The sequence below is a fragment of the Notolepis coatsorum genome (assembly GCF_963971535.1).
Source record: "Notolepis coatsorum genome assembly, chromosome: 1".
Lineage (NCBI taxonomy): Eukaryota > Metazoa > Chordata > Actinopteri > Aulopiformes > Paralepididae > Notolepis > Notolepis coatsorum.
In genome coordinates this window covers 67,280,421-67,306,341 of record NC_140165.1, presented here as the reverse complement: position 1 = coordinate 67,306,341, position 25,921 = coordinate 67,280,421, and positions in this window count along the sequence as shown.

Sequence of the window (25,921 nt, the reverse complement as noted above, 5' to 3'; positions counted from 1 at the left end):
GCACTACGCTGAGTGAGTGACATCACAATCAAAACTCACCCAGGCGTATGCGTAAAGGTACGGGGACAGCAGCGGGAACGGGGGCAAGGGCACTACGCTGGGTGAGTGACATCACAATCAAAACTCACCCAGGCGCATGCGTAATGGTACAGGGACAGCAACGGGAACGAAGGCATCGCCACCGGGGCGGCTGGCTGTCCGAGCCGAGGGAGAGAGTGCTGGAACAGTGGCGGTGACGAGGGCATCGTCCACCGGGTAGCCGCTGTCGGAGCCGAGGAACAGAGTGCTGGAACAGTGGCGGTGACGAGGGCATCGTCCACCGGGTAGCCGCTGTCGGAGCCGAGGAACAGAGTGCGCGCCACACCTTGGTGTGCGCGTCGGAACAGGGAGCTGGAACAGTGGCGGTGGCGAGGATGTCGTCCACCGGGTAGCCACTGTCGGGCCGAGGAACAGAGTGCGCGCCACACCTTGGTGTGCGCGTCGGAACAGGGAGCTGGAACAGTGGCGGTGGCGAGGATGTCGTCCACCGGGTAGCCACTGTCGGAGCCGAGGAACAGAGTGGCGCGCCACACCTTGGTGTGCGCGTCGGAACAGAGAGACGCATCGGGGTGCGTCTGCCAGGAGGAGTGTGCCAAGCACGAAGGTCTGGAAGATGCGCATCTGTGCGCTGGTACGGAGGTACAGTGTCTCCCTCCAGGCAAACGGCGGCAGGTGGCGAAGGCTTGAGCGCATCTGGCGCGCTGGTCTGGAGTGGAACACTGGAATACCTCCCGTAGAGAATTAGAGAGCGCAGTACAATGTCTCCCTCCAGGCAAACGGCGACAGGTGGCCAAACACGAGGATCCTTGGAAGATGCGCGTTGCGCGCTGTGGACTGGAGAGCGTCTGCGCTGGTCTGGATGTGCGTCAGGACGACAGCTGCGCGGGGGGTCTGAAGTGGATGACTGGGATGCCTCCCGTGGAAGTCTAGGGAGCGCAGACCAGTCCCACTCTCAGGCAACGGCGACAGCAGGCGAAGGCTGGAGCAAACATCTCGACGCCGGAGAATGGAACAGCATAGGCAGACAGAGGATCTCCCGAAAGAGTCTAGATGTTTAGAGAATATGACTCGGCAAGTATACAACACGACCCCACGCCAAAACGAGGGGAAGCGCCCTGGTATTTAAAGCCCACGGGGGGACTAATTAGCCTGCCACCACAGGTGCGAGAGATAATAGAATATCAAAACAGGTGTGGCCACTAAGGGTAAGGAACGAGAGGGTGGGGGCTAGAGAGAGTGAGTAGGGAATTCCTAACAGTAGGCTTAAAGAAGACAGAGAATAGGGAATTCCTAACAGTAGGCTTAAAGAAGACAGAGAAAAGGTAGTGAGCAGCGGGCAAAACCTCACAGTTGACATCCAGTCTAGGGCCGTTTCTCTATACAAAGAGAACATCGACCCATTTATCAGCTTTTTTGTTTATTTCACTATACTTATGTGTATTTAACCAAACATGTCTATATTGTGTGTCTGACTGTGAAAGAAAACGGATTAGTACATCGCATTAGATTTAAACATTTCTAAGAAAAGAGAGAGCTCAAAATCAAAAAATATATACAATTCTGCTCTCTCCATGGATCGCTTAAGATCCCCAATTAGCATTAGCTTTCATCCTGCCAGTTATCCCTCATCAACCTCCTGCGGTTTCTTGATAACTCTTTGTGGTCGAGGACATCCTTCTGGACTTGTGCTAATCACGGTCTCCTCCTTGGTTGTGTGCAGTCTTGATACTGCTCCAGTCTTCACAGAAGGAAAACATTTTTCCCTCTGTCCTGTTATTGCTATTTGGATTTGTTATGTACAACAGACAATTTGATTGGAAGATCACATTTCCTTGCCAGATACTCCTCTACTGTTCTGCATTGACAATACATTTTTCTCCAAATTAGTTATCTATATATTTCATGGCTCCTTATCGTTAATATTAAAAAAATTCACATGGCTCTCTTTACTTTGTGCTGTACTATATTACTAGACCAATGTCTCAAGTTCAACACAGTACCCCACCACCCTATGACTGTGGAACATTATTAATTTTCACAATCATACCTCCATTTCTAGACAGCTCCCTCAGGGCCCGGACAGCCAGTACTGACGAGACCCCTCCTCCAGCAGTCCCTACATGCACGGCAACAAATCACAGTCGCCTTAAACATACATTTTTCACATGCTCTGCCAGCCTCTAACAAGCCATCACAGAGTCCCCCATAAGCCAATTATCAATTGCACATGTCCACACCCTACACCAAAACTATTTGGCCAATGTCGACCAAAATCTACTGAGCTTATCCATGTACAGAGAATCATGTTTTTCCAACACTCCCCACAAAACCGTGACACAACCTCCCAGATCCTGAATCTGGATTCTCAATGGGCAGAGAACAAACTCATGAACCAGCTCCAGTCCATCCACTTTGTTCTCAGTCCACTATATAGACATATCCTACCAGTCCCGCTGTGTCACCACCATCCTCCGTTCCTAAGAAAAAATAGAGAAAAGAAACAAAAACAACGCAAAACATGCCAAAACAAATGAAAACAATAACCAAAAATTGTGCGTGACGTTCTTCAACCACGCCCTAAGAAACAAAATCAACCTATTATCTATGGGCATAACCACCCCCGTATATACTAAGAAAGAGAAAGAAAAAATCAAAAGAAGAAACAAAATGAAAACTTCCGGCCTGAGGCAGGAATTGCTTGTAAAAAACTAGGAAAGAAAAATAAAAAGAAATAAACTATCAATATCTTCTTCTTAATTTCTTAATCATGCAGTCCACCCTTTGACCAATCTGATTATTGATCAAGCATGGATAATTACTACTGATCACTATCTGAAGTAGTGTCACATAATTTCTCTGTCTAATATTAAATGTCTAATATTAACTGTTTAACCACCAGTTTGTTGTTAGTACGATTAGCCATGCAACTGTCAGTTACTCCGTCTTCCACTTGCCTCCGTTATTCACACATCCATTTTAGTAACTTGCACACATAACCTAATCCCCTAACCTATCCACATCGCTTCTTCTCTATTTTTATTCTAATCTGTAGCATTTTTATTTAATCTATTTTTATTTTTAATACCTATTATATATTTTTCTATTCAACCGATGGCTTCTGCAGACATGACCTTTGACAATGACCTTTCAGTCTACATATCCAGCAAACCAGTCCATTTTCCCTTGGTTGTGGGGCCCAGTGGGGCCCTTGCCCTCTGACAGTCTTTCTTTCAGCTTGCCCCCCTTTGTCACAGGACCTGGCCATGTGACCAAGTTCACCACAAATCCAGCAAGCTAGATTCACACCTCTTTGGCCCTTTCCTGACATGTCCTGTTGAATGGGAGAGAAAGACACATACCTGTTCCTCTCAGCCGCCGTCCTTTGAGCCTGGTGGGGGAAGGGGCCTGGAAACTCACCCCGCCCGAGGCTTTCACCACCCTGTTGAGGCCCAGTTTCCTGTCCGGGCAACGGAGCACAGGGCATTCCTTGATTACGGCGGCCTAATTCTGACGCCCGAAGCATGACATCACAAACTGTACCACTTAGCAGTACATTCTTTCTCGCCAGTTCTTGCTCCAGTCTCTGCGTCTCGTGTGCGACTTGACCAATCTCCCGCTGTGTCTTCATCAGGTCTCAATGAACAGCCTCATGTCGTTCGAACGATTCTATAAATGCTCTCTGTTGTTCTTGAGAGAGGCAGGTCTGCGTCTCTTCCTCCATCCCGGCACTGGCGGTCTGACTTCCCGTCTCTGGGCCCCACCTCTCATCTTGGCTCTGGTGTTGGGGGGGTTCTGGACAGGGGGAGCTTATGGGCTGTGGACACTGTTCTTGATACCGACCTTGGTTCCGCCCATAGCCACCCCTTCCTCTGTTCACCCATCGAGGGCCTCCTCCTCTGGGTTGAGGACGATACCCTTCTCCTTGGGGTCGATATTCTTGGTCACAGACCCTAGACTTATGTCCGAGATTTCCGCACGCCAGCACTCTATTGGCCCTGGCTGAGGCCTGGATCCCTTCGTCCCACCTCTTCTTTTTCCACCTTGTCCTGGTGACTGCCAGGGTGGTCTCCTCGGACTTTGTTGCGGTCCTTGCACCGGACCCCCCTGTGTTGGAGGCAAGTTTAACATTCCAAGTCCTTCTGACCCGCTCGTCACATGAGGGAAATCAATCATATTTAAATCAATCAGGTTAATGTCACTGCTCAATGCGGTCAGTGAAGTGTCTGCAGAGGTTCCCGGCATTTCCCCACTATTGGCCTGACTACTGTTGGCCATTTCTATATTGCTTCTATTTTTTATACTATAGGTTTAATGAAAATAGACTAATTTTCAACTCTCGTCTTTGTTATTCTATTTTCTTCTATTTGCTCTTAACAAAGTTTGTGAATTTACTTCTATATTTAACATTCACACTTCACTCTCATGCACTCGTAATCTTACCGTTTGAGAAAACAAGTTTCTCTGTGTTTCAACCTATTTTTACCAACTTGAGTTAAAATTCACTCACACTGTCAGATTTTATTGGTGCAGACAGGAATCGATAAGACGCTTATTATTACTATACCCAGACTTTAACAGTCAATTGTTCCCCAGTTGGAGTTTGGAATCGCCAGCACTGCTTCTGTCCGCCCTCGAGCAGCTGTGGAGAAATAAAGAAAAAACATACACTTAATTAGCAGTGGCATTTCCCGTTCACAATCCATCATTATCTTTAAGCATGGAATGTCGGGCATCCCTATACTAATATCACTTTAGAGAGAATTAGTGCAATTTATTTGACTTATAACGACTCAGCCTCAGCTGCGTTTTGTCCTTTGTCCAATCTGGAAAACTGGATCTTCCAATCATCTTGTCGTGTATCCTCTCATTGTACATCAACCTCTCCCATCTGTTTCTGGAACGTTGATTGTCCTCTCCTTTGAACAATCAGAATTAGTTTTACAGCCTATCATTTCTAAACATCTGTGCTGGATATTGGTAATTTAGTTGATTAAAATGTTTTCTTCCGCTTAATGAATTTGTAATTCCTTTCTCATAAAATATTCTAAATCCTAACGTCAGTTTAATGACTATGTGTATATGTAATTATAACATTTCTATCTATGTGTAGCTGTATTTATTTCTATCTGAGAAAGTCTAAAATGTATTCCTATCATACATCGCTTTTTACACCACAGTATTCACATAATTTATTCATAATTAATACACATTCCCCCGTTAACACCTAATTTCAGGTGTTAAGTCCACGCTTTCATCTCACGAGAAAAACATTTATTTTCAGTGACTCATATCACCGTATTCCTGTGGCTTGGCACAGCGTCCCACTACCTGTTCAATAAACCCCAGGTGCAGACACTATCCCCATTGAAATCCCTGCAGACCAATGATATCCCACCGGTCTGCCATTCGCAGCCCAAGACATCCCCTCCCAGTTTGCAACCTGAAAGAGAATCCCCGGGCTCCCCACAAGGATATTCAAAATTCACACAACTTTCAACCCCCACTGCACTCACACAGCACCTTAGATTCAAATTAACAACAACAAAACACCTTCACCTAAATATCCACACATAATATGACACAAAGCCTAAACTCGTACCCCAATGCACCCCTCGACCCCCTGCGACCACAGTGGGGGAGTTGGGAGCTGGTACCCCGACCAAAAACAATAAAAAATACACGCCTTGTTCGCCCGAACCTGCACCAGCACTAGAACCAAAGCGTAGTGCCGCTGGTTCAACACGACCGGCCACCACCCAGGGACCACATCATATGGTCCATATGCAGCCCTGTAAAATAATACACAAAACCAAGCCAATAAATTGAAAAGAATGGCTCCACACCAAGCCACTACGTACCCTTTACCCAGAACCATAATTAACCTACAGCCCACCTAGCACCACTTAATCCAGTATATAAACAGGAGATACTCATAAACAAAACAACCAGACCCCAACACGCTCCCAAGCCAAACAGGAGAGAAAGAGAGAGCGTAGAGAGCTCGTACTATTGTAAACTCGCACACTTAACCCAGTCTAACTCAGCTGCACACCTAACCTGCATGAGTCACTAGGCCCACCGAACGAGGGAGAGTGAGAAGGAGAAGGGGGGAATATGAATGAGCGCACCACTGTATCACATCGCACTTCCCCAATGCACACCTGTGCCATCCCCATTTGCACTTAAACTACCCCTCCACTTCCCCTATTACATCGCCCCCATCCTAACAATATAATACCGCAACCGAATATCAAACAGAAAGATGAGAATGGCGCTGCAACGATCGGCTGCCTTTCTGTTCGCTCCGTCGAGACTGTGCTTACTTTTGTTAATATTTATAGTTTTAAGAGTTTTGTCTGTACCAACAGTAGGTGCATTTAATGTGTATGACCGTCAGTCACTTATAGACATCGTATTACGGGAAATTTACCGATTGGATTACTCACTGGACCAGCTTTCCGAACCGCAACAATGGCCTGAGGAGATTCTCCGGAGAATGGGACGAGAGCCTTTGTTCCTTGATCCCAGGAACAAAGGAACCAGACGGCGTGGGAAGAGAGCTGGGATCCGTAACAGGCTGAGATCCAGACGCCACCGAACGCCATTGCCCAGTATATTGCTAGCCAATGTACAATCAATTGACAATAAACTGGATGACATCCGAGCAAGGATTCAATACCAAAGAGACGTCAGAGACTGCAACGTTCTCTGCTTCACCAAAACGTGGCTCACGCCGGACGTTCCAGACCACGCTATCCAACCAGCCGAACACTTCTTTATCCACCGCAAGGATCGTACAGCAGAGTCCGGTAAACAACGTGGAGGAGGTATTGCCTTCATGTTTAACAACAATTGGAGCGATCCAACTAACGTGAAGGAATTATCCAACCACTGCTGCCCAGACCTGGAATATATAATCATCAAGTGTCGTCCTTTCTTCCTCCAGAGGGAGTTAACGGCGATCATCCTTGTAGGAGTGTATATTCCACCGCAAGCCAGTAACAACGTCGCGCTCTCCAGACTCCACGACGAGGTAAATAGAATACAAGCGGCGAACGTTAACGCCGCCATTTTAGTGCTGGGTGATTTCAATAGCGCCAATCTGAGAAAGGTATTACCTGACTTCTATCAGCATGTGACTTGCAACACCAGAGGCGGTAACATCCTAGATCACTGTTACATGCAATTTAAAGGTGGCTACAAGGCTCATTCTGATAGTGGCTTTGGTAAATCAGATCACGCGTCCATCTTTCTTTCACCAATGTACAAACAGAGAATCAAAAGTACTCCTGTAGCCTCGCGAGAGGTGCAGAAATGGGATTTGACGTCAGAGGAGACGCTCCAGTCTGCGTTTGACTGCACAGACTGGAATGTGTTCCGCGACACAGATAACATTAATGTCTACACGGAGACAGTGCTGGACTATGTTTGTACTATGGTGGAAGAAACAATCCCCACTACCAAAATGAGAGTTTACCCAAATCAAAAACCCTGGGTAGACAAATCCGTCCGTGAAGCTCTGAGAGAGCGCACCAAAGCATACAACGACGGCCTAGTGGCAGGCAACATGAATGACCACAAGGTGGCGCGATACAACGTAAGGAGGACAGTGTCAGAGGCCAAACGGCGCTACAGGGATAAAATTGAACTCCAGTTTGAACAAGCTGACTCTAGAGCTATGTGGCAGGGGCTCAAAACGATGACAGACTACAAAGGCGCCTCCCTCAAACTGAACAGTGACATCTCCTTAGCAAATGACCTCAATACCTTCTATGCGAGGTTTGATGCTGGTAATAACAACACCAGCTCACAAGCCACGGCAATGGGGGGGGGGGGGTCGGCTGCTGATGGAGGCGCAGTGTTCAGGGTAACAGAGCATGAGGTGAGGTGGACCTTTAAAAAAGTGAATATCAGGAAGGCAGCAGGTCCGGACGGCATCCCCGGCCGCGTCCTAAAAGTCTGTGCCGACCAACTGGCCCCACTATTCACTGACATATTTAACCTGTCCTTAGAACAGGCTGTCATCCCCACCTGCCTGAAGAAGTCCACTATTATTCCTGTACCCAAAAAATCCAAGCCTGCTTGCCTCAACGACTACCGCCCTGTAGCTCTCACCTCCATAGCCATGAAGTGCTTTGAGAAGCTAGTAAAGGGCTACATCTGCTCCTCCCTCCCCATCAACATGGACCCCCTGCAATTTGCATACCGCCCCAACAGGTCCACGGAGGACGCCATAGCCCATGTGCTGCACACAGCAGCATCACACCTGGACAAGAGGCAGGGGAACTATGTGAGAATGCTATTCATCGACTACAGCTCAGCATTCAATACCATAGTCCCCTCCATACTCATAGCCAAGCTCAGGGACCTGGGCTTGAACTATGACCTCTGCCAGTGGGTCTTGGACTTCCTGACTGGCAGACCCCAGGTGGTGAGAGCAGGCAACTGCACCTCCTCATCCATCACCCTCAACATAGGGGCCCCCCAGGGCTGTGTTCTGAGTCCCCTCCTCTACTCCCTGTACACACACAACTGTGTGGCTCAGCGGAGTAGCAATACAATCATCAAATTTGCTGACGACACAGTGGTGGTGGGCCTGATCTCTGCCAACGACGAGAGGGCCTACCTGGAAGAGGTCAAGGTCCTGGCGGGATGGTGCCAGGAAAACAGCCTCTCCCTGAACATCAGCAAAACAAAGGAGATGATTGTGGACTTCAGGAGGTCGGGGGTCAAGGACTACAGCCCCCTCAGCATCGACGGGGCACCGGTTGAGAGAGTCAACAGCTTTAAGTACCTCGGAGCCTACATATCCGAGGACTTGACATGGACCACACACATTGACAGTGTTGTGAAGAAGGCACGACAACGCCTCTACTTCCTCAGGCGCCTAAGGAAGTTCCAAGTCAGTCAGAAGATCCTTAAGAACTTCTACTCATGTACAATAGAGAGCATCTTGACCGGCAACATCACCTCCTGGTTTGGGAATAGCACTGCACAAGACCGAAGCAGACTACAAAGAGTGACACGTTCAGCCGAACGCACAATTGGCTCCCCACCCTCCAGAACATTTACAACAAGCGTTGCAAGGGCAAGGCTAAGAGAATCATTAAAGACTCCAGTCACCCGAACAACTGCCTCTTTGAACTGCTGCGGTCAGGCAAGCGATACCGGAGTCTCAAGGCGAGCACAGAAAGACTCAGAAGAAGCTTCTATCCCCAGGCCATCAGGCTGCTAAACGAACAATGAACACTACACAACAACAACCACCAAACGCACATAGCACACACATCCACACGCACACACTCACTTTAAACAAACACACTGTAGCACCCACTCCACACACTTTATAGCACACACCCACTTTAAACAAACACACTGTAGCACCCACTCCCCACACTTTATATTTATTGATGAAGGATTGCACTACAACTCGTACACCTTACTGTAAATTGTACCTAAATTGTACCTCATCCCATTTCTGCTTTGCACTATATAGTACTGTACATTAGTACACTGCATAGTATTGTATATTATATGGTAACTCAGAACATTGTACATATGTCTATACCGAACACTGTGACCTCATTTTCTTCTTCTAAATTACATGCTATACTATGTTATTTGATACTATCTTGTCTAGCACAGTCTCTGGAGCGTAACAGTAAGAAGCATTTTGTATGAAAGTATTCTGTACTTCTGTATGACAACTATTAAAGAAACTTGAAACTTGAAACTTGAAGTCAACTCAGAGCTCAACGTCATCCCCGTGACAAGGGAGAAAAAGAGAGAGAAGAGAGAGAGAGGGAGAGAGAGGGAGAGAGAGGGAGAAGAAGGAGGGGAGAGGGGGAGGGGAAGAGGGAGAGAGAGAGAGAGAGGAGAGAGAGAGGGAGAGGAAGGAGGGGAGAGGGGGAAGGGAAGAGGGGGAGAGAGAGAGAGGAGGGAGAGAGAGGGAGAGGAAGGAGAAGAAAGAGAGAGAGAGAGAGAGAGAAAGGGAGGGAGGGAGAGGAGAAGGAGGGGAGGGGGAGAGGAGAGAGAGGGAAGGAGGGGGAGGGAGAGAGGAGGGGAGAGAGGGAGGGAGAGAGAGAGGGAGAGAGGGAGGGAGAGAGAAAGAGAGAGAGGGAGGGAGAGAGGGAGGGAGAGAGAGAAGGAGAGAGGGAGGGAGGGGGGGAGGAATCCGGGACCCCACATCCCACTACTAGATTAAACTATACATTACTCCAGCATAACAATCTAATTCCACTATTAAATTAACCCTTAAAAGAAAAAAACTCCTGTGTGTACGAAATTATGAAAACCAAAGCAACTTTGAATGGAAACCCAAACCTGGCCTCTGCCGCCCTCTACTGCAATCCGAATCAAACACCACCTAGAAAAATAAATCCCTCAATATGGACGCCCCGCGCCCCTACCCTAGATAATAAACACGGCGCCCCTTTCCAAGATGGCCGCGCTCCTTGTTTACATGCCAAGCCGTATTGCTAGCACATCGCGAGATATCCCGAGAGTCCCACCATGCTACGCCGTTAGCATAGGTAGCTTAGCATATTAGCTTCGTTAGCTTTATGTGTGATAGCCAGCGCGGCTAATCAGCATTAGCTTAGCTTCAACCAGGACCCCACAATAACTGCCCCAAACGGCATATTGTCCCGTTTTGCCGCGCGGGCCGACACACCGCAATGTTAGCACAACACAGCTCCACCTCGCCGCCGAACTCTAATCCCCGCAAGTGCCAGTGTACAGATTTAACCAACACAAAAACATTACAACATACATAGGCCGGGTTAGGTGGCCGAGCGGAGATTGCGTTCGTCACCAGCCCCGGAGCTGTGAGCTGGATTCGCCTGTTCGAATCCAGCTCACAGCTCCGGGGTTGTCTGGCCGTCTGCACTAATACAATTGGCTGTATTAGAGGGTGGGAGAAGCTGGCGGGGTGGGTCCGGGTCATTGTAAACAGCGACTCCTACAGTTCGGTCGGGGCGCCTGCTAAGCGCGGATAGGACTCGAGGGGGATAGTGTGGTCCTCCCACACGCTACGCCCTCTCGATGAGAATCCGCGCTGCCAGGTGAAAAGAAGCGGTGATTGGCTGGACGTGTGTCGGAGGAAGCACGTGGTAGCCTCCACTCTCCCAGATGATCTGACTGTGGGGGGTAAGTGCGCAGCGACCAGGAAGGGACTGGGAATTGGCATACGACTAACATTGGGATGGGAGAAAATCGGAGGAAAATGGAGGGGGAAAAAGACCAAAAAAAAAAAGAAGCAAAAAACATACATAGGCCATTTGCAAACACTAGCTTGACCCCGTCGCCAGTCGCCACCATCGGTCTAGACAGAGCTTAGAACGACTTCCGGGTCAACCTATTTGTCCCATTTGATTCCTTACTACATTAAACAATGACCTTAAACCCACCGAATTCGAAAATTCTAACGTACACTACACACCCCAATAGCCTCCTGACACTCCCGATCGCTTCCATACACTCGATACCCCGACGCCCCGTCCATAATTAACTTCGGTCGCCCCCGTGGCTAACGTAGCAGCTAATGACTGCCACGTCCCGATAGCCTCAGATAAAACGGCGTCTTTCATTACATTTCCCTGCGGTTGTTGGTCACTAGAATTTCATAATAATACAACAATAATCTACACACATATGGCATCCATTCCTAACCACTAACAAACACTCCTCAAACATACATAATTAGCGATACACATTACCTTAGTCATACACATCCATTCACAACATACAGTGTTGAACAATCCCAGTAGTAGCCGTGAGCCACGACGAGCGGCCTACAATATTGAATAACCCCTAGTAGCATATAGCACGCAGCTAGGTAGCCGCTAGCCACGACGCCGCGGCCTACAATATTGAATAACCCCTAGTAGCATATAGCACGCAGCTAGGTAGCCGCTAGCCACGACGCCGCGGCCCTCAATATCAAATAAACTTTAAGTCAACATAAGCGCTTATTTTTATAGCTCAAAAATAACACTTCTCATATTTGAATTGCTAGAACGACTTCCGGTTCAAAGTGTTTGTTGTTCTCCGTTTTCGAAAGGCTATCTTGGCCTCCTAGCTAGTCGATAGCTCGGGCCTTAGCCTCAATGTTTTCCTAGCTTTAACACTAGTATCACCACACATTGTTACTATTTTCAATAGCTTCGCCGCACTCATTTTCACCGCGCTTAAGAGCATTAGTACACTATACATGCAATGAACGTTTACATTACAGAGAGCATATTGAAACGAATTGTTGCTAAGCGCTTTCGTTCCCGTTTGCCATGACGAAACGTGTACCGAAATATGCTTCGAAGTCAAACACGTTCTAATCGGATTTCCGCCGGCTATTGTTTTTTGTAATCAACCATCTCACTGGTTAACAAACAACATCAGCATCCTCTTTACCAACCCTTAATCACGGATCGATTTATATTTAGTTCGGCTGATATCCCCCAGAGAAAATCCCCTCCCCCCGTCGATTTGAAACGGTGACCGGCTAGCCTGGTACGATATTTTCAAAAGCCTACGTGTAGCTTCGGTAGGCCCCCCTTCGCCTATTTCCCCACGTTAATTATCTCGCGACCCGTAACGCACATCATCATATTGACGCCTTCCTTATATACCCATCTGATTCCGTGACCTGAGCAGTGTTGGACCAGAGTAGTAATGATGCATCGTTTGCCGATGGTTCAGATCCCCGCTTGCCGTCGTTCGAGAGACGACCACGAGCGGAGATCCTGCGTCACCCAGCAAACGTACACACATAATTCAACCACTGCTCAGACACGAAAAAAATATCTTAACTCATCATGCACTTTTCCGGTAAAAAAAGACTTGGGTCCGTCTATAAACCAGGATGCATCCTACCGGGCCTTCTTGACACAAGCCTAATGTGGCCCCGATCAAAAACCATTTCGTCTAGCGCAGCCCGGTACTTCAATTTGCGAGAGGCGTACTAAAAACGTCCCCGCTGGCCGATTGAACCAAACCAATACGATACTGCGCGTTACGCACCCCAACCACCCCATTATCTCCCTCCCCGAGAGACACTCATGAGGTAACCATTGATCCCAACCCCAGTTCGAACTGAACGCTCTACATTTTCAGTCATCACGGCCCGTGTCCACTCACCTATTTTTCAGGATTCTGTCGTGATGAATCTTCCATGCGCCGATTGTCTCCGGTGCCGAGTGCTTGTTCAGCCGAGAAAAGAATCTAAAGCGCTTCAGGACAAGGGTCACAGCACCAATTTGAAGTAAAAAGGGTCCTTGGTTCTTATATTAAGAACCAGCTATGATACTCTGCGTTGTGTCTGTCCGTTTACTAATTCCCTTTTACTTTAAAAAGGCCAAGCATGGCCTTGTAACGACGGCGGAGCAGGAGAATGAAATGAAGACGATGAGAGTTTGCTAATGTACAAGATCCGCTTTTTATTTCACAAGCAAAAGTGAAATAACAAAGGCTTGAATTCAAAACGTGCAATGAAACAAAGATACCATGATACTATGCCCTCAGCTCTTTGTTTCAGACTAATCAAAAGGAAGTTACTAAAGGAATGGTCAATGTAGGCCTCTGTTGCCTGGTGACAACAAAGGAATCTCGTCTGAAGAGTGTCTTCTTCTCTGTTCCTGCTGCCGTCCTCCTGTGGGTCTCTGTCTGGGCTCAAGAAAGCGTGTGTGTGTTGTTGCGTTCGTTCTGCTCTCTCTCCCTAGAGTGCTAGTCTTTAAAGCCTTTCCTCCTCCCCTTGAGATCTTACATCATAGGGGAGGACCTCTTTAGAAGAGAGAGATTCAGATTGGCTGAGGCGCATACTCGGTCATTTTGAACCAGATCTGACGCCGGATATTACCTTATAAGGAAATATCTTTGCTAGATGTAAATTTTACAGGGCAGGCTGTTTTTTGATTAGAGAATTCTTTAGTTTTAGTGTTTAAATGTATCTGGCATTAGATTTATCAATTTATCAATCAAAAAGTAATGCTTATTTTGCTTAAACATCTAATTTAGTCTTTCTGCCGATTGTTAGTGTAGATTAAACCTATTGTGGGTTTTTAAGTACTTTCTGTAGTCTAGGTAAATATCTTTGAAGTTCTTAAACCTATTTTAAACCATATATCTTGAATAATGTCCTGTTTAGTCTTGATTTAATCAGTTTAATATTGTAACCAGATTGATTTCTATATTTTGACTAGGGGAAGCTAGGGATACTTTGTAAAGCTGAATACACTATTTTATAACTGTTTTTACTAACTGATTTAGACTTTACACCAATGGAACAAGTACATTATCACTGAATTAGTGTATTCTTATTAGTTTGGACGTGGTGACTCTCTCCCTGCAAACCAGGAGAGGCGTTTTCTGCCGGTGTTATCTGAAACCTCCTTTGAAGCTCTGTGCCCTATCTATACGACCCCCCAGACTGGGTGGCCGCTCTCAGTGTGTCTATAGACAGCTGCGGCCTGTAAATTGTAACAACTGGGCGTTTGCTGCCAGCTCTATTCAGCGTCCTGTTTTGGTAAACAGTCTTTTGTTCTAATTTCAAAGCTGGCCGATCAACCTGAGCTAGTATCCTGTCTTATTTTACATATAATGCTCCCCTGGGGGGTTGCTTAATCAGGGAGAGATTATCCTTTACTCCAGGTGCAGGTTGGTCAGACCAAATAGTGCATACTCTAATCAGTCACTGTACTTGTGGTCTATTATAAAAAGCTTTTAGGGATTTACTAATATGAGACTTCTAAAATCCATGTATTTTAACTACCTGTTGGAGAGAACATTCAGACTATTCTAAAATTGTGTATGCACTGGTCCTATACCCAATCCAACCTCTTTCCGGAGCCGTTAACCTATGGAACTCAAGATTCAACCAACATACCCATATTTCCATAATAGTTGGACAGTTTGGACAGAGAAATCTACTACATCTTGATTCTAAAAACAGGAGGTTTGCTCTTCTTTGGTTCCGCCCCAAAGATCTCCTGTCATGTATGGGCTGGTTCTCTGTTGGTTTCTTGATGAGTTGGCATCTTCTCCCCCCAAGAGAGAATGAATTGGCAGTTGAACACTAGAACCTTTTCTAATTTGTAGTTTTAATGTAATGCGTTACATCTATATTCAGCATTAAACCAATGTGGCGTTGTCTATATTTTAATACCAGATTTCCTATATAAAGTATCACAATTAATAGTTCCTTGGTCTTAGATTCTAGCAAGCTTTACAACCAGAGTGAAATAGCTTTATTACTTAACCAGTTTGACATTCCTAAAATGGTATTCAAATCTTCTTTGTAAGTTACCTTTTAAATTGATATGGTTTAGTTTCCTACAGACTTAAGGCATTATTTTACCTGTGTGTCTGGTCAAACAGTTTTACACATTGGTCTTGTTTCACAGAGGCATATCAGCTTCATTTAGCCTCCTGTTCTGTGGTTCAACCGTCACCCCCTAGAAGGTGTTTCTTGTTCGTGGGGGGTTTGGAATGGCTGTGTCCTAAATACAGTTGAGTAAACAGTCTTACCCTGAGGGGGGTTGCCTGAAAGCTCCCCAGAATGTCACACAACACTGACCATTTGCATCTTTTTTGTTTTAGCCTCCATGTAATGCTACAGTTCAATATTAAAGCATTATTTTGAATGAACTATTATAACAGATATTTTCAGTTTCAGGGTTGATCTAACAGTCTGCTCAAGTCAATATACCATACTGTAAACTAAGTAAACAGAACACACAGTAGTACTAGTAGTAGTACACACTGATTGCAATCGGCTTGCATAAAAACATTATATAAAATAGCATTCTGAGGTCAGTGTTAAAGTGCCACATGGAAGAGGTCTGGTCAGTGGCGGCTGGTACTATCTTCTATTGGTGGGTCGCAGACTCGCAGGGGGTTCACGTTAGGTCGAGTTGAAAATGTAACGTAACGTTAATAAATGCTCTGGAGCAATGTCTCTCTCTGTCTCTCGGATCAATCCAATAAATAATTGGATTGTCATTTTAAACAACTCACCATTCATTCATTCATACATTATGCATCAGCAGCAGCGAAATTAATGTTATAGTTCACAACACAGCAGCGCATTTTGAAGTGCTATTATCATCTCAGCAAGGCAGCACCGTCAATACTTTCCGTAGCCGCATTTCTCGGAGACACAGGATTGTGAGAGAGAGAGAGAGAGAGAGAGAGAGAGAGAGAGAGAGAGAGAGAGAGAGAGAGAGAGAGAGCGAGAGAGAGCGAGAGAGAGAGAGAGAGAGGGAGAGAGAGAGGGAGAGAGAGAGAGAGAGCGAGCGAGAGAGAGAGAGAGAGAGAGCGAGAGAGAGAGAGAGAGAGAGAGAGAGAGGGAGAGAGAGAGAGAGAGAGAGAGAGGGAGAGAGAGAGAGAGACCGAATTAACTCACTGTTTACGTGGTCGAGCAGGAGGGCTTGATAAAGTGTATAATGTCCACTGTTGTTCCCAGACTGTTGATGTATATCCAGTTATCCACTCTGTCCAGACTGCATCCAGATTAGCTTGTTAGCACAACACAACAGTACTGTGATGAATTCAATGAACGAGCTGTGTCTTTGCCCATTTCCGCGTCGAACAGCCTGCAAACTACCTGGCGTTCTATCACCATGCTCTAAGACAAACTCTAACCTTAACCAACTTTGAAAGAGTGCCTAAGCTTAACCGTCGAAAGAACTTGCCGTCACGCTCTAAGACAAACTCTAACGCTACCTCCTTAACCTACTTCGAAAGCTTAACCAGTGTAGAATCTGGCGTCGGCCAATCAGAGAGCATCTCCGCGAAATGCGGCTACGGAAAAAGAGAGCGTCTCCGCGAAATGCGGCTACGGAAATTCTAGACGGAAATTCTAAACGCTTGCCTAGACCGCTTCAAATCGCGCCCGGCTTCCATCATAAACATCATATTTCAACGCACAGCGCGTTTGGCTGCGACGGATACAGCGATGAAACAGTGACGCGCACTCAGAGCGCGATTGCGTCTAGCCCGGGCCGAGAAATACGGCTAGGAGAAATGCGGCAGGAGAAATGCGGCAGGAGTGAGTCACTTCCTGTTCAGGAAAACGATAATTTTTTTATTTGATATATTAACGTTATATTGTGCATTGGAAACACAAACATACTTAAAATGAGTAAATATTATTCATTTTAAACATGTTTATATTATTTATAGGGCTATAAAACAAAAAACAAAAAACAAAAATGTCTTGTTCTTCTATCATTTTAACCAGGGTTCACCAGGGGGGTCGGCGCCCGAGCGCCCCTAGTGGCGAGCCGCCACTGGGTCTGGTTAGTGGTTAGAGTTAGAGGTGGTCTAGGTCTGGTTAGGGTAACTTAGGGGTAGTTAAGCATTCATTATAATTTATTATTATTATTTAGATAGATGGATGTAAAGGGCTAGACCAACTCTTAACCCCTATCCGGACCTAGACCACCTCTAAGTCACAACCCTAACTTAGGGGTTAAAGTTAGAGGTGGTCTAGGTCTGGTTAGGGGTTAGAGTTAGAGGTGGTCTAGGTCTGGTTATACTGATCCGATACCAGTGCATACATTAAATTTTTTTTTAATTATATAAATTATAACACTTTTTTTCTTTTCTTTTTTACAGCTACTGTTTTATATATACTGTTTTTTAGTAATAACTGGAAAGTAATGGTATTTATTCAACAACAGGTGATTGTATAGATTAGTATTAGTATCATTAATTGACAACTATGCTCAATGAGTTCACCCACGGAATGGTTGTTGGTACATTGGTTCCGCACGGACGTTACACATTGTTGCGCACTTCCTCCTACCCAGTCGGCTCCGTTTAGGTAGCAGAGGCTCTGTTGTGATTTTTAATGCAAAATAAATATTCAACATTCTCTTTTGAGACTCCGCCTCAGACTCTTATCATTTAGCACTAAAAGCTAAACATTGTCACCGGTATGGCTGTCCGCAACATGTCATTAATTGTGTGCGAGAGGTCGATCAGTTAGCCACATTAGCGTGAGCTAGGTTAGCCACTAGTTAACGCGAGCTAGATGGAAATACAAACAATGTAACATTACTGGTGAAAAAGTGATTTACCTTGGAATACTCCTTTGCCAACTTGCTGTACTTTGCTTGCAGGTCTGCAGCTGGATTATGAATAGTCCCAACTTTAGCCAAGGTAACATTAAGCTGAAACTAGCTTTTCAAATAGCTTTTCAGCTAATGCTAATAACGGAGCTCCCCGTCACACTGCTCTGTCGGGACGATGGCATTAAGAAAAGTTATAATTATTTTGTCTCGTCTTGTTTTAGTCAACAATATCAACATACATGAAGAGAAATTTCATCCTGGTTTTTTTAAATTACATTTTTGTGTCCTCAGTTGTGGTCAACGATATTTAATAAACGATTTAGTCTCGTTAGCGTGACATGGTCTTCAATAATGTGACGTCACGTCTCGTTGTCGTCATGAAAAAAACCTTTGTTGATGAACATCTTTCGTCATCAATTTAGTCAACAAAATTAACACTGTACACCACTTGAGTTTAGTGTAAAATTGTTGGAAAGGAGCTACGTTGAAGAGAAGGAGCTGCGTTGACATTATACCTTTGTTTTCGAGGAAATACAGCGATAATGTCTTCGCCACCGGAGTGTCTAGAAGATGATGATCATTCTGACCTCCATTGGAGCTTCGTAGTAGGGGCTCGCGTCACTGAGCAATCTTCGCCGGCATTTCCTCCGCTCTGCAGTTGGACTTTGCTTGGGAGGCGCTCGGCCACGTGAGGGTTGACGGCCTCTCTGGGGCGGGTGATGTGTTTGCAATACGAGCGCCAGGTGTGTTGGTTGTGGGGGGAACAACTACACAGTTTACGAAGATCCTGCCCCAGGCTGGTATCCTTTTTTCGCTGCTCTAGCGGCATGGGGAGGGTTCTGGTTTGATGCCCACGTAACATGAGCTCCTCATCGAGAGCTTTGTTTACTGGGACCGTGCTCCGAATCTGCGGTTCAATTCCCCGGGTCTCTGGACAAACGGATCCCCTCTGTCACCGTGCAAGCCCCGCTTTTGAAGATGAAAGACACCCGGCGCAAGGGAGGTGAGCTTGGTGTTTCATTATGAGAATATCTCCAAGCTCAAGTCGGCTGCAGCCCGCGAGGGACTTGTTGCCGACACTGCTGTGTCTGGTAAACACCGTCCTGAAGAGGGACGTGTTGCCTTCTTTTTCTCTTCTCTCTTCGGATGAGAAGAGGGACAGACAGCGGCTGTCTGAAGTGTTGGCCTATATTGCTTTCTCATGTTGTAATATTGTTCACCGATGGCTGGAAAAATACTGTAAAGAACAGGGCTTAACTGGTCCTCTTTGTGGATAACTGGTCCTCTTTCTGGGGGCGCCCTGGCTTGCTGAGAAAGGACGGCGTGCATCCTAACATGCTAGGCGCCTCTCTCTTATCTAGCAATATAGACAAGATTATAGCTTCGGGCTGACAGCCACCCCACAAGCATGCCAGGGTGCAAGCTCTTAGCGAGCCTGCTAGTCATGCTAAACCGATCGAGCCTGCCAATCCCTATACCTTTCCTAAGCATGCTGGGTTCCTCCTCCACCAGGCTCCCCACTCCTCTCTTTCTATCTCTACCCTTAAACCGGTATATCCAATCAAAACTAGAATATCTCGTTACGCTCCGCTTTACCCAGCTCGTCCTTGTGTGATAAACCACTTAATTGCGATTAAACCTACCCGCATGGCTGAAAATCGCGCTGTTAAATATACAGAGTGCGTGAAGGTTGGCCTTATCAACATTCGCTCTCTGCCAACCAAAGCTCTTTTGGTAAATGAACTGATAACAGACCATAGTCTCGACTTATTGGGCCTCACTGAGACATGGCTTAAACCTAATGACTTTCTGCCCTTAAATGAGGCTTCACCCCATAATTTTAGTAGCTCCCATATCGCACGCACCTCCAAGAAAGGAGGCGGAGTTGCTCTAATTTACGACTCTAAGCACAACTTTACATCTGACGCAAACTGTAAGTTTTCCTCATTTGAGGTGCTCCTGTTGAGTCCCTCTCCACCCAACAGAAAGTGTGGCGGTCTGATTCCTACCTCCACTACATCCCTTTTTTTTTTTTTTTTTTGGTCTTTTTCCCCCTCCATTTTCCTCCGATTTTCTCCCATCCCAATGTTAGTCGTATGCCAATTCCCAGTCCCTTCCTGGTCGCTGCGCACTTACCCCCCACAGTCAGATCATCTGGGAGAGTGGAGGCTACCACGTGCTTCCTCCGACACACGTCCAGCCAATCACCGCTTCTTTTCACCTGGCAGCGCGGATTCTCATCGAGAGGGCGTAGCGTGTGGGAGGACCACACTATCCCCCTCGAGTCCTATCCGCGCTTAGCAGGCGCCCCGACCGAACTGTAGGAGTCGCTGTTTACAACGACCCGGACCCACCCCGCCAGCTTCTCCCACCCTCTAATACAGCCAATTGTATTAGTGCAGACGGCCAGCCAAGCTGGTGACAACCCCGGAGCTGTGAGCTGGATTCGAACAGGCGAATCCAGCTCACAGCTCCGGGGCTGGTGACGAACACAATCTCCGCTCGGCCACCTAACCGCCACTACATCCTTTGTAATGGCTGTCCTTTACCGCCCCCCAGGCCCTTACACCCTCTTCCTAGATGAGTTTTCCACTTTCATCTCTGAGCTTGTTACGCGCTCAGATAACATTTTAATTGTTGGTGATTTTAACATTCATTCCAACAAAATTCTAGATCCCCTAAATAAGGCTTTTACCGACATCATTGACTCTGTCGGTCTCATTCAAATCGTTGACCAACCCACTCACAGTGGTGGGAACACCCTTGACCTAGTCCTACCCCGCGGTCTCACTGTGTCAAATTTGACCGTTTCCCCCTATGTTCCTGCTCTCTCAGACCACTACCTCATCAAATTTCAAATTGATCTGACGGTTTCTCGCCCAGACAGTGTAGAATCCTACTTGAGCCGTCGTATTAACGCCTCAACTGTCCCAACTTTAGTTAACTGCCTACCAGACACCCTCTCTCCCTTCCTCTCTTACTCTGGCTCCCTTGATCTCTTTACAGACAAGCTTAACGCCGCCCTTCGTAGCACGCTTGACATTGTCGCTCCCCTTAAGCCTAAAATTAAACGTGCTCCGCAAAAACAAACTCCTTGGTTTACGGAGGAAACACGCTCCTTTAAAAAGGCTTGTCGCAAACTTGAACATAAATGGCGTTCGACCAAACTCGAAGTATTCCGCCTTGCCTGGAATGATAGTTTACGTAACTACAAAAAGGCACTCTCACTTGCCAAAACCTCATATTTTTCGAGGCTCATAAATGAAAACAAAAACAACTCAAAGTTTCAGTTTGACACAGTTGCAAAACTTACTCAGAAACAACCAAGTGCCCTAAACCATGCGTTCTCGGCTAACAAATTCATTAAATTCTTTACCAAGAAAATTGACCTCATTAGAGATGAAATTGTTGCCTTACTCAACAATCAGAGTCCCTCCCAACCTCTTATGGGCCTTCCCCCTGATTTTGAATCCAGCCATTCGCTATGCTGCCTTGAAAACGTCTCACTTAGTTCCCTCTCTAAATTGTTTGGCGCGGCTAAACCCTCAACCTGTCTGTTTGACCCTATTCCAGCAACTCTCATCAAAAAACTCTTCCCAACTCTAGGCCCTGCCCTACTCAATATCTTCAACACCTCCCTGTCTACTGGCGTGGTGCCCCTGGCCTTTAAATCAGCCGTCATTAAACCACTACTTAAAAAACTGAACCTCGACCCTCTAATCTTGAAAAATTACAGACCCATCTCCAATCTTCCGTTGCTATCCAAAGTGTTAGAACGGATAGTCGCAACGCAACTTACTAACCACTTATCAAACAATAATCTTAATGAATCTTTTCAATCTGGCTTTAGAGCCTTACACTCCACCGAAACGGCGGTTACCAAAGTCACAAATGACTTACTGCTCTCTCTTGACTCAAACCTCACTTCTGTGCTCTTATTGCTTGATCTCAGTGCAGCCTTTGACACTCTCGATCACTCAATTCTTCTAGGTCGGCTTGAGAATCATGTTGGCATTCGGGGTCATGCACTAGCTTGGTTTAAATCTTATTTAACTGATAGAACACACTGCGTGGTCTATAATGATTTAACATCTGAGACCCTCCCAGTGCAATGTCGTGTCCCACAAGGCTCTGTCCTGGGCCCTTTGCTATTTTCGATTTACATGCTACCCCTCGGCAATATCATAGGCAAATTTGGCATAAACTTTCACTTTTACGCTGATGACACCCAATTATATTTACCTATTAAGCCAAATGATTTCTCCCAATTACAAAACCTTGAGGCCTGCTTGCTTGCCGTCAAAAAGTGGATGTCGCAAAACGTTCTACTCCTTAATGCAGATAAAACTGAGATGTTAATTGTTGGCCCCCCAAACCACAGAGGCCTGTTTTAGGACATCTCCCTCAACTTTGATACTTGTCATGTATCCCAGAGCTCCACCATAAAAAACCTCTGAGTCATTTTTGATTCCTCCCTCTCATTTAATGCACATATAAAAAATGTCACCAAAATGGCCTTCTTCCATCTTCGTAATATCACAAAAATTCGCCCCATTTTAACTCTGGCTGATGCTGAAACCCTGATTCATGCTTTTGTCTCATCATGTCTGGACTACTGTAATGCACTTTTTTCAGGCCTACCTAATTCAAGCATCAAAAATCTTCAACTCGTGCAAAATGCGGCTGCACGGATACTAACTAGAACTAGAAAATTTTATCACATCACAACAGTTTTGTCCGCCCTACACTGGATTCCTATTCAAGCCCGATCTGACTTTAATGTGCTACTCCTCACCTACAAAATTTTTAATGGGCTTGCACCGATCTACCTATCCGATCTCATCTCCCGATACTCGCCCGCTCGTGCTCTGCGCTCACAAAATGCGGGGCTTCTATCGATTCCTAGGGTTAAAAAGAAATCCGCCGGCCACAGAGCCTTTGTCTACCGCGCTCCCTACCTGTGGAACAAATTACCTGCCGACGTCAGGGGCGCCTGCTCTGTCGAAGCTTTTAAATCCCTGCTTAAGACCCATCTTTTCTCTCTCTCCTTCAACCTACCCTGATCTCACCTGGTCGGGGACTGACCTTTAGATTAATCTGTCTAGTTTAGTTAGGATGTCTATTTTCTCCCATTTCTGCTTTTCCGCAGCACTACAAACATGGGAACTCTCTAACCTCTGTGCCTCAAATAGATTCACTATAAGCTCTATCTTTAATCTCTCAAAATGTTCAGTTGCTATCGCTATCAGCTCTATCTTTAATCTTTCAAAATGTTCAGTTGCTATTGCATGCACTCATCTGTGTTTCACTACACACATGAGTGCATGCTTACCAACTGTTAGTCTGCAACACTACTATCACCGATATCTAAGAAGGGAGATCCCCCCTTGAATGTGTCATAATCACAGCACAGGCATACTTCACTCCCCCTCCTCTCCCCCTCACGTTCTCCACACGCTCCTCTTCATCCCCCTCTCCACCCACTACACACTCCTCCTCATCCTCTCCTTCTCCATCCACCCCTCCCTTTACCCTCATACGCCCAGCTGCACTCCATCCCCCTAATTCACACGCGGTCAGGCACCTTACTCTTCACAGCTGCACTCAATCCTCCCCTGATGGAATGCCTACTTCTATTCCTCGACGCTGACCAGAAGCTGTCGTGGTATTAATTACCACTACCCAGGTACGACGTCTCTGCCTAAAGCTCTGCTGGATTCCATCCTTGTATTGCCTACTCTAACCTGTTTTCTCCTGTGCCCCAAAGGACCGCCGTCCCTGCCTGGACGTCTCCTGTCCCCGAAGAGGAACACTTGCTCACCCGCTGCAGCCCAGCAACTCCCAAGACAAGCACAAGGACCACTTGCTCGCTCGCTATAACCCCGTTCTATTCCCCCCAATTCCTGTGTTGCTCATTTCATTAAACACCCTTGAAACCGCTCCTATCTCCTCTCCTGTGTATTCAGCAATTGGGCTGTGCTCCAGACCACAGTCTCACAGAATGGCCCTTCTAAGGTTTCTCTCCTCCACACTGCCTGTGGAGCATTTTTTCTCTATTGTTAGGTTTTAGTGAGATTTTCCTTACCTTCGCGTGGGGTATGTCTGGGAGTGCTTGCATTCTATTATTTATTTGCATTTATTTTAAATTTGTTGGACCTTATGGTGTTCTTGTTTTGTTCTTCACTTATTGTTATGTTTCTTCTTGACTTGTTTAAAGAAGACGTGTCCGGCCCATGGGGACATTAACGTGTGTTGTCTGGCCTTACAAACACATTTGATTTGATGATGATTTGATTCAGTGGTAGCCGTTTAGCTTGCTTCCTAGCCGGGTTGAGCTAACTGTTAGCCAGTTAGCTGTTTAGCTATGACGTTAGCTGTCCGTACGTTTGCTCGGCTGGGAACGTTAGCTTGATGTTATCAGTTAGCCTAGAGTTAGCTGTTAGCTTGTGCTACAATCGTTGAACATTAGCCGTGAGAATAACAGGCCCTAGCACTCTGACTACGACGTCATCTTTGACAGAAGATGTAGTCGGGCCTGCACCATGACCGGCTGCAGGAGGGGGGCGTCTCGCTGGAGCGAGTGCCCCGCCAGCGAGAGGCCTTTCGTCAACGTGGAGACCAGCCTGTGTTGCGGCCTTCTCATCCTGTGTTCATTGGTGCAGGTAAGGTCCATTGAACATTACCCCACTCTTCCTTCCTTCCCCTCCCGAATGTTTTGTTAATAACGATGTTTTTTCCAAAACGTATGTTGCTTCACTACATTTGGAGATACGACATGTGCTGTGTGTGAATTGTCTTGGTCACTTGTATAGCTTGGGTACCGCTGGCCAAAGCTTGTGCTTTTCTCCCTACCTAGAAACAGCGTTGTTTTTTACAGTAAAATTAACTGTTTTTTTTGTTGTATGATGTTACGTATTACTTTCACATGGTGGAGGGATACTTACTGTCTGTGGTGCATATTCACATTGTGGTTAAGTGTGCTGTCACTAATTGGTGGTTTAATTGACACACTGTTTCTTCCTGTTTTTGTTATTAAAATGGCCGCCCTTCTAATTCATCACAGGTGTGGTGATGAGGCACCACGCCCTACAAATGCAGAGTGCAGGCAGCAGTCAAGTCTCCCCCACTTCACAGGAGATGTCACAGCTCTCCAGCGTCTCACCTGCTCTCTTTGTTTTGTTGTACATTCGGCCTGTTCTTTCTTGTTGCCTATAGTTTTGTTATTTAACTTTGGAGTCTGGAACACCCAGCTCCCACTATTTCTGTCCATTTAGTTAGTTGTAAATAAATAGTTATTTTTGATAAACTTTCGTCCAGTGTCCTGTGTCCACCAAGTCGCATTCAAGGCCTTGACGAGCCATATTGTAGGCTTGAATGTAACATGGGGGCTCATCCGGTCTTCAAACAGGTAAGTATGCTCTTAATTTATAATTTGATTTGACTACTGGTATGCTTTAAAATATTTAGTTTAGTGGACACCACAGGTAGGTAATTTCATTGTTTTCTGGCTGTTGTTAGCCTCCTGTGTACCACATACTCCTGGGGGGGTCAAAGAAGTGATTGGTATATGATCTTTGGCTGGTAGCAGGTGTGGTTGAAGAAAGCTAGGTCTACAGTGCATTAGCTTTCAGTATAGGTAGGTTAGGGGGCCGGGAAATGTAATTAGTGTGTTAGGACCTGATGTAAGTGTTTTTGTTAGATTAGACATGTGGTGGGCCTAGCAGTCCTTCTTTTGACTGCAGTATAGGTTTTAGAAGCTATTTGTGAGTCAAATCAGATTGTATGGAGCACCTGTTTGTATTAGAATTTGTTTG